General features: G+C 41.7%; 1 protein-coding gene across 1 annotated transcript in view; it reads left to right on the forward strand.

Moving 5' to 3' along the window:
- LOC124299125 (sodium-dependent neutral amino acid transporter B(0)AT3) overlaps nucleotides 1-19,805 on the forward strand; it is a 521,903-nt gene that overhangs the window by 379,172 nt on the left and 122,926 nt on the right. The window lies entirely within an intron of this gene.

Below are 19,805 nucleotides of genomic sequence, written 5' to 3' on the forward strand. Positions count from 1 at the left end.
GATTAACGTTACACAATAGTATTATGGTGTATGAAGTTTTCACTATGACCGAGACAATAATGTCACTCCCGTCAGAATCAAGAGACACTAAGGCAACATAAAATTCACACAAAAATTTTTAAAAGAAGTTATTAAAATTGTACAAGGTTGTGACAGACTTTTTGAGGATTTTGATCTGTAAGTCCGGTGTACATGAGTGTTTGAGTTTTCTTGAATCATACAACATTCCGCAGGGTTCTAAGAGTTTTTTTGAGCCTGACAAAGTCCGTGAGATCCCATGGAATTTAATTCTGTACTCTTCATGTATTCATGGAATTCTCGTAAAATATTCAGTTATTTTTTATCAAATATAATTATGCATTTTTAAATTTTCTAACATTTTTGAAAGAAGTAACAGCAGAATCTTCAAAATATCAATTTTTTTCACGCGAAAAGAGCGTCCTAAATCTCCTTGGTAATTTCGCGCCAACAGAACGGTCTTACACCTCGGTGACATCAGCGCGAAATATTGCAATAAGGCTGAGAATATGCATGCACAGAAACGAACATATTGACGGCCGGTAAAAGAGATGATTGCACGTTTGCAGCTGTGTAATGTAACGATATCGAGCGCATTGGGCGCATTAAACCCATTTAAAGTATTCGCAATATTCTGATGGAAGGCTTCTGAAAAGCTTTCGACATACACTTGCGCGCACGCAGGAATACACACTTTTTTCCGAAGTTCAGTATATGATTTCATTAGCTAAGAACTTACAAATGATGTTTCCTTCTCTGAGTTGTTTTTTCTGCATGCCATTTCAGAAGGATTGACTTTACACGATGAAACTGATAGCACGATTCGAGCTATTGTTTTCTTCCCTCTATAATTCGTTCTCATGTATTTTGTGCATATTATTTTTCAGTATAATTCGAGTAATTGAAATATTGTTTATTTTCCAAATTACGTATTGGAAAGTGTGTTCCATTTTGAGATCGTGCATTCTAATAACATAGACTCACTTGATCATGTATATTTGCGTTAATACTATACTCGCTACTTGTATTCACGACCTGAAACGAAGTCAATTAACTTTCTATTATACATTGCACGTCGCCATATCCAATATGGCCTAAATGCACTAATACGAACGAACCTAATAGGCGCAAGTCAATAAACAATATCTTACCTTCCCTGTTTCCTAATCCTTGCTGGTATCATCAGATTCTGATGGAAGTATAAATAGAGCATGCATTCGCTCTTCCTATCGCGGCGAAACACACACACAATCATGCACCGGAGAGCCGATTCGGAGGCATTTAATACCACATGAGTAGTATAGGCCGGTTCTAAGTACAAACCACCTTCTTTACCGACCGAGCCGCTCCGCGCAGCCCACCGAGACGCTCCGCGCAGCCCAGACTCAAACCCTTTTCCGCTCCGCGTAGCCCAGACTCAAACCCTTTTTCGCGATGACGTCAGAGTCTGCCGTACCGAAGGTCAAAACCGTGCAACCTTACCGACAGTTGTATCGGTCGAAGGTCAAAATCCCGCGATAAAGTCACAGTCTGCCGTACCGAAGGTCTGTAGTGCTCGCCTACCGACGGTAGAGGGCGCAACGAGGGGCGAGAACTTTTTTACCGTCCGCATTCTTTTCCCACGATATGACTGCTGATGTGTAACATTAACCACTCCGAATTCCTTTCCCACGGTAGGACTGCTGATGTGTAATATCAACCACCCCACATTCCTTTCCCACGTTATCAACCAAGTGACATTCCAAAATTAATAGTTCCGAGAATTGTTTGTTCTAAATTCAACGTCGCACCGAAATCCTTTGACCACATGCCGCTCACTGTCAAGTCGGAACTTGTCGAACGCATTGTTTTGTCTGAAATTCTTTGACCGCATGCCGCTCGCCGTCAAGTCGAAACTTGTCGAACGCATTGTTTTGTCTAAGATCCTTTGACCGCATGCCGCTCACCGTCAAAACTCGTCGGACGATTCCGAGAATTGTTTTTCATTTACTCGGATGTCGGTTTGATATCCAAGGTCGACCGATAGTCGCGGTACATTCAAAGCCATGGATCTGCGGTTTAGGGTTACTATCACCCTGGGAATGCCAAAAGGTGCGCGCGCATACGTACAGCTGCCCTATAAAAAGGACGCTCATCACAGCAAACGATCATTAAGTCACAACCTGTCAAGTATACGTGAGGGAAAAGCTCAAAATGGAATCCGCGAAGTGTTTGAGATTGATCGATATTATGGAATCGGCGTTCAAGATTTTATCTGATAAATCGTCACCGGCAGAGATTGCAAAATGGATTCGATTCGGAACCCAAAATATCAGGCTTTTGAACAAAATCTTACGCAACAACGCCTCAACGATCGGGAAGAAGACAAGAATTTTGACCACAATCAGAATTCTGAAATCGTTGGCAGTCAAATTTCAACAATTGCAAAAAGTGGGTGACGGATTACGAAGCCAACGAAGAAGCGATCGAGTACGGTGGGAAGATTTGGAATCAGCTTTCGAGCGGAGAATTCGAACTGGATCCATCGCCAATTTGAAGCATAAAGATGTGGAGAGATTTCTAGAAGACGCAAAGGTACTAGCTGTGACGAGACTGAAAAAAGCTCTAAAGAAAGACAGGAGCTTGAAAGCCAACGTTATCCTGGCTTGTGAATTTGAACTTAGAAAAGATGATCGCACGTTGGAAGAGATCAAATTTTTTAATACGAGAAATGAAATCATCCTCCAGACAACGGATATCAACGAATGGTTCATCGAGAACGCGACGGAGCGTTTGTTGAAAAAGGTGAAAGATTTCCAGGAAAAGGATTCAGGCTGGTCGCTGACTAAAATAATCAATTTGACTGTGAATATCAACAAGTACGTACCACTACGAGGCGGTGTGTTCACATACACACCACTACCCAAAGATATTCAAGATAAGAAGGCTGTCGTCAACATCCGCAACAGAGACGCGTATTGCTTCCTCTGGTCGGTCACCGCAGCTCTGTTCCCAGCCGACAACTACAATCCCAGTAAAATTACTTCATATCCGCATTTCAGCTCAGTGCTAAAATACGACGGTTTGCATTTTTCAATGTCTTTAGACCAGATTCCAAAATTTGAGAAACTTAACAAACTTTCAATTAACGTGTATGGTATAGATAGTGCGTAAAAATAAAAGCGTAGTGAAATCGTACTCATTTATTTGAGTCGAAACAAGTCTGATAAGCCTACAATCCATCTTTTAGTAATAGAGTCTGAAAACGACGATGACGATGATAGTATGGAAAATATTGAAAACAATGTGACACATCATTTTGCATGGATTCGAAATCTGTCTCGATTAACGAGTTCTCAAATTTCCAAACGCTCACATGAGAAGTGGTTGTGCGATAGGTGTCTGTCTCATTTTAATTTCGAAAGATGTTTGTCGAAGCACCGAGTTGATTGCATGAATTTAAACAAAACCAAAGTTATTCTACCTACAGAGGCGGAAAAAATTCTAAAATTTGAAAATTTTAAGCACAAAGAAACCGTTCCGTTATGCATTTACGCGGATCTTGAATGTTTACTGCAACCCACACATGAAAGATAGATTACTATCTACATTGTGCGTTGGACAATTCGCTTTCAAAATTCAAAACTAATCGTGGAGAGACTTGCAATCGATGGTTTGTGAGAGAGTTAGCGGAATAGGCACATTCGTTAGAGGGATACTACAAGACTGTTGTACCGATGGAACCACTAAATTTCAATCAAATCAACGAATTTCACTCAGCAACAGTGTGTCACATTTGTGAAAAACCGTTTACACTCGCAGACGTGAAACATCGTGTTCACTGCCATTTCACGGGAAAGTACCGTGGTGCTGCTCGCCGAGGTTGCAATCTAAATTACCAAACTTCTGACGCTATCTCAGTGATATTCCATAATCTGTCGGGTTACGATTCACATTTTCTGATCAAAGCACTGGCTACATCGTTCGAGGGCAGAATTGAGCTTCTCCCCGTAAACAAAGAAAAGTACATTTCTTCTACAAAATTCGTTAAGGGAACGGATATAAAGTTCAGATTCGTAGATTCGTACAGTTTCATGCCCAGTAGTCTTGAGAAATTAGCAACGTATCTCGGTGATGATTAGAAATCAACCACAGGAAAATTTTATCGTAGCTCAGATAAATTTCAGTTATTGACCAGAAAAGGAGTGTTCCCGTACGAATACATAGACAGTTGGGAGAAGCTCGAGGACATACGGCTACCATCCAAACAACAATTTTACTCAAAATTAAACGATCGGGATATATCAGACGACGACTATGCACATGCATGTAAAGTTTGGCAAACTTTTAACGTTCAAACTTTGGGAGAGTATTTGGACTTGTATTTACAGACGGACGATTTTTTACTAGCCGACGTTTTTCAAAACTTTCGACAGAGCTGTTGGACGACGTACAAACTGGACCCGTTACATTACTACACAGCGCCCGGTCTGTCGTTTGATGCAATGTTGAAATGTACAGGCATCGAACTCGAGCTTCTCACCGACATAGACATGGTTATGTTTATCGAAAAGGGTATTCGAGGTGGTGTGTCACAGTGTTTGAATAGATACGCAAAGGCCAACAATGGATATATGGGAGAGGAATTCGATCCTGAGGTCGAAGAATCTTATCTCATGTACTTTGACGTTAATAATTTGTACGGTGCTGCTATGAGCTTTGCTCTGCCATACAGTTCCTTCGAATGGTCATCAGACTTCGGACAATGCGACGTTCTTACCATCTCGGACGATGCGGAGTTTGGTTACATACTGGAGGTGGATTTGGAATATCCTGAGGAACTGCATGAAATTCATAAGGATTTACCACTGTGTCCGGAGCACTACATACCTCCGATCTCGGATAGTAAGAAACCGAAATTGACGCCCACGCAACTTTCCAAGAAAAACGACGTTGTTCACTCTAGGGTTTTGAAACAAAGCTAACAATTAGGCTCAAAATTACTCAAAATACACAGAGTTCTCAAATTCAGACAAACCCCGTGGCTCAAAAAATACATAGATTTGAATACCGTTATGCGCAAAAAATCTCAGAACGAATTCGAGAAAAATTTTTACAAACTGATGAACAACGCAGTTTTTGGCAAAACAATGGAAAATGTTAGGAAGTATAGAGATGTCAGGCTGATCACGAAATGGGATGGAAGATACGGTGCTAGAGCTACCATAGCCAAACCCAATTTTCACAGCTGCACCGTTTTCGGCAAAGATATAATTGTCGTTGAAATGAGTAAGACGAAAGTCAAGTTGAATCAACCATTGTATGCAGGTTTCTCCATCATGGATCTGGCTAAAACATATATCTACGAATTTCATTACAATTACATTAAGCAGAAATTCGGCAACCGAGCAAAATTAATGTACACGGATGCCGACAGTTTGATTTACAATTTTACCGTCCCGGACATATACGAACACATGAAGGAGGACTTGCACAAATTCGATACGTCTGATTATCCGCTTGACAACGTTTACGGAATACCTCGAGCAAACAAAAAAGTTCTCGGCTTGATGAAAGATGAGAATAATAGAAAAATAATGCTGGAATTTGTAGGATTGAGAGCTAAGTTGTACGCATTCCGAGTCTTGGGAGATGAGAAAGACAATAAACGTGCCAAAGGTGTCAAAGGATCAGCGTTGAGAAAAATAACTTTCAACGATAATTTGGAATGTGTTTTGAACCGTAGAAATCTATCCCTGAATCAGCATTTGATATTGAGTCGAAAGCACGAGGTATACACCGTAGAACAGCAGAAAGTAGCACAGAGCTGGAATGACGACAAGCGGATCGTGTTTCAAAATACAACCGACACGCTTCCGTGGGGCTACAAGCCTACACCATAGCTTTGTAATTTATAACTGTACCATGTCTGTCGATTGTCTAAAAAATAAAGATGCATACTTGTTGTGTGTCGGATATGAAATAAAGAGGGACATACGTTTTAAGAAAGAATTCATTTATTCAAATGTTACGTATCCGATTCGTCTATCCAACTGTTGTGTGTATTGTCAAAACCTAACCATTTAACGTATATTCTTCTTCCACGCTTCTTGAGCACCTTCTCCACCAGATAGATATCCAGATGCTTGACCTTGAGGAGCTCTTGTTCGTAGAAACCACCAGCGATGGGTTGATCTCGGTAGTCTTTGAGCTTGTACGTCACAGGATGAGTATTTTCCACTCGACTTATCGTGAATATTTCAGTCGTCTAATTGGGAGTGTAACCTTTCTCGAAGACATTTTTGAATTTGCTGATTCGAACTTTGTCGCCAGATTTGAATTTTGCCGATACGGTAGGTATCGCTCGAAGCCCTCCGTACGCCTGACGTAATAACAGCCTCTCGTTTGCAACGGTGACATCCGACGGTTTCATTCTTATGGTTCGGTGTTTGGTGTTGTTGTAAGCCGAAACCAAATCGGATAAGATATCGAGCCACTTGTAGCTTCCTTGCATGCTGAACCGTGTCCACATTTTACCTTTCAGCGTGCGATTGAAACGTTCACAGATCGAAGCCTTCAAATTACTGTACGTGGAGTAAAGTTTGATTCCGTAGCGTGTCATAAGCGATTCGAATTTCGAGTTGTAAAATTCCGTTCCTCTGTCGACGTGTAAATTTTTCGGTACCCGTCCTTGGACAAGCACAGATTCCATTGCCTTCGTAACATCATCTCCAGACTTGCTCTTTATCGGTATAGCCCACGCATACCTTGAAAAGATATCAATGACTGTGAGCATATACTTGTAACCTTTGTTTTGTCCAGCGTACGACGTCATATCAACAAGATCCGCCTGCCAGGTCTCGTCGATGCCGCGCACGTCTACACGTCGACGCGGGTGATTCCGGTGTGCAGGCTTATGCAGTTCCGTCACCAGTGCTTCCTTTTTCTCGTTAATATTCCAACGCTATTAGTTTGGTGTCCAATTTGGAAATGATTTCCGCGTTTCGAATCGACAGGTCTCCGTCTGTTTTGAAGTCTGTGTAGAAGGTATCCAAGGCTTTCTTCGTGGTGATCTCCGAAGCTTTGATCATTTGATCGAGGTTGTCGATTTGTTTTTGCAGCACGTTGAATTTTCGTCTCAAGGTTTCTAAAGTTACAGCATTGTTCGGCTCTGCGGGATCTGCGACGTTGCACAGTCTCTTGTTCCGTATATGGTAATGCCCATCCGCTGTTATTTGAAACCCGAAACCCGGAGGACCGCGAGTGCTCGCGGTCGTGTTTTTATTCAGCTGACGTCCAAACACGTCGACGCTTATCTCGGTTATGAATGCAAAAATGACGGGAGCTGCTTAATAAATGATTCCTGCTTTGCGCAGCTCTTCGATAATGGAGATTATTTCGTTATTGTGACTCGGATTTTTTGCTGCCTGAGATGCCAGGAGTAAACGAAGACGCTCCACTAACTCGTTTGGATCATCCCAGAAGACGTATTCCGTTTCAACACCTTGTCGAGTGATCATAGCTTGCGGAAGTAAACCTTTACCCTTTCGGCGAGGTGATGGGGAATAATCCATTAATTCATCAACGACATTTCTAAATTTGTAACTGTTATCGTTTCGAAAAGCCTCATCGGATAAATAATACTTCTTATGCGCGTTCGTTGCGAGGATTATGTTTTTTAAATTTTTCCGATCTCCGGCGCTCACAGAAGAACCGTCAGGCTTCTTTTTCAACAAAAGTTCCAGCAAACCCTTCGTTTTCGGGTAACGTGTGTCGCCAATACGAACGTGGTCACTCTCAAAAGATATCAACGAATCACCAATCATTAGTCCGTTTGAGAGGTTGCGCACACCGTACACGTTGTCCAATTCGCCTTTTGTCTTCGCATCTCTCGTTAGTGCAAAATACTCGTCCTCGATTTTCTCGACCGGTGTTTCTACGATTGTTTCATCCCCCGCCGAAGCAAAGGAATCGTCCATTTCCGAGACAGTTTTATTTTTCGTTTCATTTTTCATCTGCTTTATTTCTTCTTCAATTTCTTCCACCTCTTGTTTGACAGGTTTGGTATCTTTTGTAACATTCACCAGTTCTTGCAACCGAGTCACTACTGGTTTGAAAACGTCACTCAATTTCTGAGTCGTAGATTTCCTGCCCGACTTGAGCAATCTGTGTTTTCGACGGATCGCAGCACTTGCTCGAGTGATCTGATGTAGGACATCTTTTTGCTTGGAAATTTCAGAGCTCTGCATGTTAACGCAACTGAGTCTGCAACGCTACTGCGTCTCTCGCTCGAAAACGCTAGATTTTATTCCTTTTTCAGGCTAACAAAAGAATCGAATCTCCTCCTGTATCGTCCTTTGTTGAGCTCACTGTCTTTGTCGATCACCGGAAACCCGTATTTGTCACCGTTCCAGCATGCCGCACACAAATCTTCAAACTCTGTGTAAGACATATCGGTGTTCACATGGTCGTTGTATACGTGTCTCAGGTTCATATCGTCTTGTTTGAATAACACGAGTAAGTTTACGTTGTCGCGCACGAGATGTTTGGGAATACACGCGTACGTCTGACAGAGATAGAAACAGTCAACGTCGTGATGTCTACCCATGCAAAAGTAGGCTCTAATATTGTCCTGCTTCTCGCACGCTACATCGTCAAATATGATTATTGAGTTGGGCCGTGCTTCTTCCGGTGGAATCACTTGCTCACGCTCGGTAAACGCAAAATACTCCGTATTCTCAACATGGTCCAACAATTGTTTCAACAATTGGTATTGAGGTTGGTTGAGAGATTTCGAGTAGATGTAAATATTTTCAAATCTGAGTCCATTGGGATGGGTTATAAGTGTGAGCAACGCATTAGTTTTACCACAATTCGACGGTCCACAGAATATTGCACGTACACTATTCGGGAGTAATTCACCGTGCCGTTTGTGCCTTTTGACATTTTGCTCCGAAAGTTTGTCATAATTCATCACGGGAAGCTTGGAAGGTTGTTTTTCAAACCGCATCTCGGACATGACTGATCGGATTTGCTATGAATACCCCGTTTTAAAGCACTTTTCTTCAGTCAACGCACGAACATGATCGCGTACAGAGGTAAACGAAGCAGCAGCAGGCGGCAACATCGTGGCAAGGGTCTGGTGAATAAAATCATCAACAAACTTCCGATCGAGTTGCATGTTCCCGGTTACCAGCACTGCGGTCCTGGCACCAAGTTGACGAAAAGACTCGCGAGAAGCGATTCCGGTATCAATCCTCTCGATGCAGTGTGCAAGGAACACAATATAGCGTATTCGAAATATCGTGAAAACCTTGAAGTTAGAAACGAGGCTGATAGGGTGTTGGCTGAGAAAGCTTGGAAACGGGTTCTCGCAAAGGACGCAAATTTAGGTGAAAAGGCAGCCGCTTGGGCAATAGCTAATCCAATGAAAGTAAAATCAAAACTCGGAATGGGAATTCGAAAGTCAAAAAATGGGACCTTGAGAAAAATTGTGAATGCTGCAAAACGTTCTATGGTTCCAAGCAACGATGCAAAAGTAGCTATCGAATCTGCGCTGAAGGTAGCTGAGAACGCCGTTAAAAAAGCGGGTGGTAAATGTAAAGTGCGAACACCTCGCGTCCTACCGGTACCTTCGGAAGTCGGTGGTTTTCTACCGTTTCTGATTCCTATTTTTGCCGGTCTCAACGCTGCGGGTGCGTTAGCCGGTGGTGCGGCAGGTATACCAAAAGCTGCGAACGACGCGAGCGCGGCTAAACGAGAATTGGAGGGAAGCAAACGACGCAACAAAACTATGGAAGCTATCGCGTTGGGCAAAGGGCTTCATACGAAACCGTACAAAACAGGTCTTGGTCTCCATCTTTCAGAAAACTAGATGCGATGCTACCACGTCGAGCGTTGACTGATTGGGACTTGTTGAAATATGCAAAAATCTTTGAGGTTCCGCATTTCCGCGGTGTTTTCATGCGAAACAAAATGCCCGAAAACGGCCCACGAAAAAACGGGTCAGCTATAATCAACCTTGACGACAAAGACGGTCCGGGAACACACTGGGTTGCATACAAGAAACGCGACAATAATATCGATTACTTTGACAGTTTCGGCAACCTTTAACCACCCTCAGACCTCATAAAATACCTCGGCGTTGGTAGCGTCAAATACGATCATGAGAGGTACCAGGATTATGATACATTTGAATGCGGACACTTGTGTCTGAAATTTCTAAGTGGTGAGCTATATAAACATGGTGCGTGATTCGTCAAAGTCAGTCTACCACTCGCAGTCATGGATGATTCGTTAACGTTAACGATTTCGGGAACCTCTTCGATGCTCGAGGCACAATATTTCGCACCGATCGAACTTGCTCGTGATAAAAATTATGCTCTTGGCTTGGTAGAATTGTTAACCTTCAATTCGATTCCCAACGTTGATGTCGGTCACAATAAAATTTACGTAGCTGACAAAGTGATCACCATACCTACCGGCAGCTACGAGATCGAGAACATAGAAAAGTATCTTCAAAACGAGCTAAGAAATACAGATATCAGGCTCGCTATCAAACCCAACAATAATACATTACGCAGCGAAATCACATGCAACCACACGATTAACATTGAGCCGAATGATTCCATTGCTCAACTTTTGGGATTTACACCACGTGTATTGGAGGTTGATAAAACTCACGAATCAGACGTGCCTGTAACTATACTCAAGGTCAACGCGTTGCGAGTCGAGTGTAGCATTACAACGGGCGCCTACGTCAATGGACACAAAGTACACACTATTCACGAGTTTTTCCCGACCGTCTCACCAGGATATAAGATCGTGGAAGCACCGTCGCACGTCATTTACCTTCCGATCACCGTCAAGACCATAGATCACGTTCAGCTCCGGTTAGTGGATCAAGACGGAGACCTGGTTAATTTTCGTGGAGAAGTTATTACAGTGAGACTACACATCAAATCGCAATAAACGATGGGAATTGTATATAACAGACTGCCAAAGAGTGGGTATATCAGTAAGTCGACATGCCCCGATCAAGTCAGTCGTCGATCGATTCCCGAACCGCTAACACCTCGAAACGTGGAGTTCCTGATAGCTCTGGGTCTGAAACTGACACCTTTTGGAAGAGGAATTTCCGACAAATAAGAATCCGATTTTGCTTTTTCATCATCTGCTACGTACCATAGAGGAGGAAATCTTGAGCATTCAAACACCAGTCGTCTTTGACGAATCCGTTGCGCATCACGAGATTCACGCTCACAAACCTTACGCCTCGTCAACTTTCAACAACAGCGATGAAATTCGAATTACCGTTTAGCATCAGGATTTATGCATATTACCCAGCAAAAGTTCGGTACATATCCACGGACGACTCCCCAAACCTGATGGTACAGCTACTATGAACACACAGCTCGTAAACAACGCCATCTGTTATCTGCTTGAAGAAATTCGCTACGAATTTAACGCAGTTGAGGTTGATAGAAGCAAGAACGTTGGCTTGACAAGTCTCATGAAGGGTTACGCTTCCCTGCACCCTGGTCAGACTTGGCTGTTGGAGAACGCTGGATGGCTCGATGTCGAAGAGAAAAAAAAATTAACCGATGCTGATGGTAACTTTGACGTACCGATACCGCTCAGCATGATATTGGGTTTCGCTGAAGACTACCGCAAGATCGTTGTCAACGCTAAACATGAGTTAGTTTTGACGAGATCAAAAACTGACGTCAACGCAATCATGCAGACTCAGGAGGAGGAATTCAAAATCACGATCAATGCAGTGGAATGGCTAATACCGTATTTTAAACTCGCGGATCAGAAAAAAGTTGACCTACTAAATTTCATTCAGAGAGATCCGCCCATTTCGATGAGCTTCCGCAGTTGGGAATTGTACGAATATCCCTTACTTCCCACAACATCGAAACACGTTTGGACTGTGAAAACTTCCACTCAGCTTGAAAAACCTCGGTACGTCATTTTGAGTTTCCAAACAAGTAGAAAGAACAAGACCGACAAGAACGCAAGTCATTTCGATCATTGCAATATCACGGACGTCAAGCTATTTTCAAACTCTCAATCTTATCCGTACGGTAACCTGAACCTCAACATGAGTCGTAATCTGTACGCGCTCCTGTACGAGATGTACGCAAACTTCCAAGCTACCTACTACGACAAGAACCCTGAGCCGTTGCTGACAAAGAGTGAATTCCTTCGAGACGTACCCTTATTCGTTATCGACTGTTCAACACAAAACGAATCTTTGAAGTACGGACCTGTCGACATCCGTCTTGAATTTGAAGCTAAAGCCAACTTTCCCGCTGAAACATCGGCGTACTGCTTAATTGTTCACGATCGTATTGTCGAATACAACCCGCTCAGTGGTGGGCTGAAGAAGTTGGTATAAAAGCTGACCCGTTCCCACCATCTCGCACAGTTCAAAGATGGAGCTTATCGTTGACATACAAGGCTTCCGTAGACCTTTTAACAATAACTTCACATTAAAAGAATTGGCTATAATTTCAATCTACTCGGAAGCATCTTCATCAGTGTTTTTCTTCAAGCTACCTTACAAATGGAATTTACTGGACGTCAAGTACAAAAGCCAAAATTCTTGGTGAGAACGCGATTTTCACGGCTTACCTGGGAGCTGTGGAACCATACCTTTTGAGGAAGTTGAGTGGACCATTCAAGACAGGCTGTGCAAAGCTCAAACCGTGTACGTGAAAGGAGAAGAAAAACGAGATTGGTTGCTCAAAATCGTTCTGAAAGTTCAAATCATCGATATGCTGGACTCTGACTGCCCGTCGCTTGGAACACTGCAAAAAACTTCAGCTGTGTCTCTGAGATGCGACCTTCACACAATACCCAACGCAATCTGTGCAGCACGAAACGTTTGCATACTTCAGAATTGGCTATAAAATCATCGTACTGTCCGTATGGCGAGGCTGTACGATTTGTGTTACTGCGCAGAAGCGTCTACAAGAACGGTCCCGCATACCTGGCGAATAAATCACCCTGGTCATGATACTGTTGAATAGAATTATTGTACTACTTTTGTGAAGTAATTGTCAACCGTACTCTAAAAACTGTACTCAATAAAACTGTTTTTTCAAAGAATATTCACGAAATAATTTTATACCTTTACCTTAGCTCTTAAGAGAGAATTTTTTTCGATACGAAGCTTATGTAAGATTCGACCTTCCTCACTCAAACCGAGTTATGTTTTGCATTCCTAGAGCGATAGTAACCCAACACCGCAGATCCTTGGCTCTGAATGTACCGCAGCTATCGGCCGACTTTGCACTCTGGTCTTGTCTGAACCCGTCCAAATACTCTTTGTAGAGTTCACATTACATGACGCAGCTCGAAACCCTCCGTCGTTGCTTAGTGGTGTTCGGAGTAGCATTTTCTTAGATTTTGAGACTCAATTCTAGATACAATTACAAGGTACAAAACGTACGTAGGATTAAAGGTATACAAGATGGATAAATGAAAAAATATTCATAATTTCAATCTTTTTTTTTGTTTATTGAACGTAAGACTTACACAGAACATTGAATATTCAAATGCGATACTCAGATTATATGTATACGAATTCAAGTTGACCGTACGGTCCGCCAAGATAGCGTAGATGCAACCGTATCTCCTTACTGGCTGTCGTCACCTTCTGGAACAAATCTTTATTTTCGTGGAGGGCCTTGGTCAGTCGGTTGGGCAGAAAAATCGTGAAAGAGTCATCCAAGTCCAGAACGATTCTGTCTCCAAATTTCGTTTCAACCCGACGAACGCCACTGACTCGGTATTCGAAGTATACTCCGAGGTCCGAAAGCTTTTTCAAGGGCAGAAATGTCTCCAGGCGAGCGACTTTGTTCAATTTTGAAAAGTCCATGATCGTTACGGTCGAGTTGTATGTGCTCGAAATCTCTTGTGAGTTGATTGAGGTCAGATCTGATTTTCAGTACATGTTTTACTTCTCCAATATTCTTGAGGAGCAGTTCTAGTCGTTTCTTCAATTCACGTTGTTGTTCCAGAGCACTTCTCATTTGCAAGAAGAACAGCTTCAGACCGGCGATGAAGTTTTCACTTTTCGCTTATATAACGTTCCCCCACCACATAATTTGAAATTTGATGGAGGGTAAGGAATGTCACGGGGCTGATATCAAATACGTATGTTTGTGTATGCGCGCGCACCTTTTAGCATTCCAAGAGCGATAGTAACCCAACACCGCAGATCCATGGCTTTGAATGTACCGCGACTATCGGTCGACCTTGGATATCAAACCGACATCCAAGTAAGTGAAAAACAATTCTCGGAACCATTAATTTTGGAATGTCACGTGGTTGATAACGTGGGAAAGGAATGTGAGGTGGTTGATGTTACACATCAGCAGTCCTACCGTGGGAAAGGAATTCGGAGTGGTTAATGTTACACATCAGCAGTCGTATCGTGGGAGAAGAATGCGGACGGTAAAAAAGTTCTCGCCCCTCGTTGCGCCCTCTACCGTTGGCAGGCGAGCACTACAGACCTTCGGTACGGCAGACTGTGTCATCATCGCGGGATTTTGACCTTCGACCGTATAAGTTTTATATATTTATTTTGGAATGAGGAACAAATATCTTGTTTTTTGTACATAAACCATTCACACATACATTCAACAAAATTATAAGTTTTATATATTGATTTTGGAATGAGGAACAAATATCTTGTTCTTTGTACATAAACCATTCACGCATACATTCAACAAAATTATAAGTTTTATATATTCATTTTGGAATGAGGAACAAATATCTTGTTTTTTGTACATAAACCATTCACGCATGCATTCCCTAACGTCATACACACTCCTTCACACACCAAAGATTTTTATACATGAGATAGATGACCCTTCCCGTTCGCATTCAAACACTCAGGACCATTTTGTTCATACAAGAATGAGGAGTGCTTATCTGATATCGGCGGCCTTTCCCACGTTGGCTCTTTCCCTTGTTCCGAGGTCTGCTGATCGGCGAATTGGGCGATCTCGTCACGTTCCTTGCCCTTGAACTAGAAGGAGATTCGGGTCTCTGTATTTGCCTGGCCAGGACGAGTTGGGACCTCACGGATGACCCACGAACACGCTGTTGATTAGACCCTGCTCGGTTGACGACCCCGGAACGAAAGAGGCAGAGCTCCGGTCTCACCTGTCGATCTCGCTAATAAATTGAGAGGGTGGGGATTGGCGGGTCGAAATATCGATTCAACGGACTCATTTCGAGAAATCGATGCGTGACACTCGATGTTGATCCACGCGATCAACATGGTTCGTTACAACCGATACAACTGTCGGTAAGGTTGCACGGTTTTGACGTTCGGTACGGCAGACTGTGACGTCATCGCGAAAAAGGGTTTGAGTCTGGGCTACGCTGAGCGGAAAAGGGTTTGAGTCTGGGCTGCACGGAGCGCCTCGGTGGGCTGCGCGGAGCGGCTCGGTCGGTAAAGAAGGTGGTTTGTACTCAGAACCGGCCTCCCTATACTACTCACATAAGTAACGACTTGCGGGTTCTGATCTTTACCAAGGATATTTGGCCGAATGCTTCTCCACATAATGTAGTAGTCCTAAAGTAGTTTACGATTTCAATGTGTAAAATCATGGTTTTGTTACGATCGATCATATATGAATAATGTCACAAAATTAGTAAGTTTCGCAAAGCGGTTTGAGTTCGTCTTATCGGGCAAAACAGAGAATATACCGTTCTTTCAAAAGAGTATATGACTATGAGTGAATTGAAAAGCAGCTTGGAATATTATCGCTCGACAGTCGTGTTCACCAGATCCAGCAAATTACAACAGATTTGCCACAAATCTAGCAATTACTGTCAACTGCTCATTAAGGCTCAGCCCTTTATATTCCCAGATTTTCAATACAAGCCAAGCACACTGCTTCACATAGTTGTTTAGTGACAAACTAATCCTGGTCAAGAAAATTCTCTACGAAAATCTGAAAATTTCTTCAAAAATCTCTGTGACTCTATGTAAATTTCTTTAAAGACTCTGCCGAAAGCTCTGCTTTTATCTGTTTGGAACCTTTCACAAAAAAAAATCAGACATTTTCTATCAAAATCTTTGCGGCACTAAAAATTCTCGTGATGTTTGTACACACGAGTACGTAAAAACTTACTGATTCGTAGTTTATTTTAGTCGTACTTGTGAAAGGCGAATAAAGTGAAATATAAAGTGACTGTTTCAGTGCGCTAGTGAATCTCCACCAATTCTGATACAATTGTTATATCTAATAAATGCATATTCATTTTTACTTTTCTAAACAACATATATTCAGAGAATATTACATGGGAGTGTAAGATAAAAGGTAAACAACAAAGATATCGGTCGATAGACAACCAGCGCCTCGTTTGCCACGGCTATGCCAGTAGTGTCGCGCCCGCAAGCTGCTCCCGTTCAACAGTCGGTGGACTGCTATCATAGTAGATATATATAAAAAATTATCCTTTTTTATGCAATTTGCTGAACACGAGACGTCCGAACACCACTACATCGAAATGACATCCCAACTGAACAATAACCAAAACGGTTTTTTTTCAAGAAAAGTCATTCAATGTGCTTTTCTGACAAAACAAGAAGCTGTAATTGTAGACGCTATCGACGGTTAAACTGCTCAAGAATACGCTGTTGTTTTTTTGGGCAGCTTGATAAGTCCGGCTAACATTCTTTATGTCACTCAAATTTCACACAGCAGAATTTGTTTTTATCCAGCCGGCAATGAGCTCGCTGATAAACTCACCGACGCAAGTACTCAAATTGAAGTTGGTGAAGTTATTTTAATAATATGCACACTTGTATCCGAAGCTAAAAGAATTTTTATATCAAATAAGTGTCTCGTAATACCTCATTCTACAATAGAAACAGAACTGAAAAAAATGAACATCGTTCCCGTATGACAAATGAATTCCACTGAAGCAGGGATAAACACACCAGGATACACGTATATTCTAAGCTACAGACGACGAAGTTATGCGCAACTCATAGACGTTGAAAAAATTCCGAATAATATGAAAATTCCGTATGATACAACCGAATATTAGATACACTTCTCGGATGAAAAACTTGTTTATTGCGGGAAGAAGAAGGCCACCTTGCGAAGTACTGCAAAAGTTCTCAAGGTAATCAAAGCTTTGACACAGTAGTAGAAACGCTTGCAAAATTAATATTAGAGAAAGAACTCAATTCACATTATTACTTCGGAGCACAGACAGAAAGTAACAGACAAACAAGAGAGTCAAATTCCAAATAAAAGGGGAAGAGAATGTCTGAATTCAAAGATGGAGAATCAGTACGGGCGAAAAATTTAAAATGCTGCACCCTGATCGGAAAATAAAATAAAGAAAAGAATCGCACCTGTCATGTATTTCATTGAAAGGCTTTCTGATGTTACAGATAAACAGCACGTTGATCAAGTTGCTATACGCGAAAAAGTTGACAATGTTCAAGCGAGCGAAAAGACAAGTAGTATGCAAAATATACCATCGCGTAATCTTGCTCAATTTCATGCAAAAGCTAAAATAGCTGAGAGTAACATTTGAATGAAGAAAAGATGTGATATATTGTAACGGACTGGGCGTCACAGAATAAATAATGAGGTTCATGAGTTTATTCAGCGAATTATCACGCAGCTAAATAAAACTTTTGGAGAAATGCTTTCATGGAAAAATGCGTGCTTACAGTTTATAGTTCGAAACAGGACTGTTTTTTACAATAATGTTGGTTGACGCGGCAACTTTCGTTCGTTTCATAACATGTGAGAGCCCTCCCTCACGGAAAAAAACACCACTTGGGTATAAATTCGTAACCCCAACTCATAGATAATGCTAATTTCCTATAATAAAAAAGTTAGGGGTCCGAATTTACACCCAATTTGGGATTTTTTGTCCGTGAGGGCTTACATATTTTTTATCGATGGTAACTACCACATCGTTAAAAAGGGGGCAAAACGGGTGATTTCACCTGTTGTAACATTACTCCTCCCCGAGGAGAAGAGTCGTCCCTACTCGGGTAAGTGTGAACAATTGCGTGAGTGATATAGCTGTCAGTGCTCGAAGGTGAGTCGGAGCTATGCTTCTAAAAATTCAAAGATCATCTTGTTCTCTACTATCTGGCATTCGCTCATAATCAGCCCCCTGGCGCTCCTATGTATTTCATATAGGGAGCTGAGTCCGCTTATGATCTCCCCATCAAGTTCGTACTGCGTGGTGCTAGCAGTATTCCGCGCTCCCCCCCTCTCGCGCCACAATACCCCGCACCGACCGAAGCCAGCCCACGAAAAAAAAAACACCGTATAACGCAATCGTCGCAACGTGTTGTACGCTCGGATTATTTATCACGGAATATATTATCTGAGCTGAGATTTTAATGATAATTGCTTCATGTTTAAACAATAAATTCTCTGTTAAAGTTTTGGTCACTTGGGGGAGTGGGGTTAGGCAGCGATAGCCGTACCGGCAGTAGCGCGGAATACTGCCAGCGCCACGTAGTGGCTGGCGACGTTAACTGGACAAGATTTTGGGGTAAGTGCGAGCGAGCTGCTCATAATCTCAATATAAACCATAGAAAACCTTGAACGGATAGCCGAGCATTTTAAATACAATTCCAAAATTTAGGGTTTTCACAAAAGTAAGGGTGACGAAAATGGTCGGGTGAAATTCTTCGTGTAAATATCCGTAATGAAAATTGTTTATAAACGTATTAGTCTAAGAGCCAGTGGACGGCTACCTGCATGTATTTAACCAAACCTGGGATTTTGTACAGTGAGGCCCCTATACCTACCATATATGAGATGGGGGTTCACTAAGCCACAACTGGTGGACGCGGCGCGCGCTCAGGTAAGACAGGTATCGATTTTTGGTGAATTTGAAATGCATTTGACCACGTCTGCCGTTTTGATATTTGAAAATATATTATTATTATTATCTAAAAATAACAATGGCAGACCATTACCACGCGTTTAGCATAGTGGCAGACACTTTTGAAAATGCTGAAAAAAATTAAATTTTGAAATTAATTGACCAAATCTGCCATTGATATATTCTGTTTATTAGGGTCTTAAAAACTTATATTCATCACGGCAGACGGCTTCATGGCGTACACACTTTAGCAGACAACAAAACCTTAGCTACTATCCGGTCATATGTATATACATATATGTATTGAGTTACCTATTTCACATCAATATGATTTACTTTATCATGCATCCATATTAATTTGAAATTTAATTTTGTAAACTATGTGCTAAAAGTGATGAGTTTGACGATAAGAAAGCAAATATATTTCGGAAGAATCTCAAATATTAGGGTATATTGCAGATAACAAATAATCATTCAAATATTTATTTAGTTTTCTTCTTTTTATTTATTTAAGACAAAATTTGAAAAAATGAATAAAAAAATATGAATCTTGCATGCTTTACAAAACATTTATTTTTTCCGACTAATTTCAATCTTCATTCACCGTCATCGGAGTCAAGTCTGTCGTGGTGTGACTCGTCTTCATCATCCTTAGAATTGGAATGTGTAAAAATTAAACATTGATTATAAAATAAAAATAATTGGAAAAGTGATCCGAACATATTCGATAAGAAATTGATTATTATAAACTTACCAGGGACTTCGGTGATTAAGTTACTCACAGAAGTTGGCAGCTGATCACCATCAAACCATTTGAATACAAATTTGTCGTCCTGCTCAATCCAACCATACTCTAATGGGTCCAATGTGGTAGGTTGCTTCTTATAAGCATTTCTCCAAACACTTGAAATATA

The sequence above is a fragment of the Neodiprion virginianus genome, chromosome 2 (genome assembly GCF_021901495.1).
Source record: "Neodiprion virginianus isolate iyNeoVirg1 chromosome 2, iyNeoVirg1.1, whole genome shotgun sequence".
Classification (NCBI taxonomy): domain Eukaryota; kingdom Metazoa; phylum Arthropoda; class Insecta; order Hymenoptera; family Diprionidae; genus Neodiprion; species Neodiprion virginianus.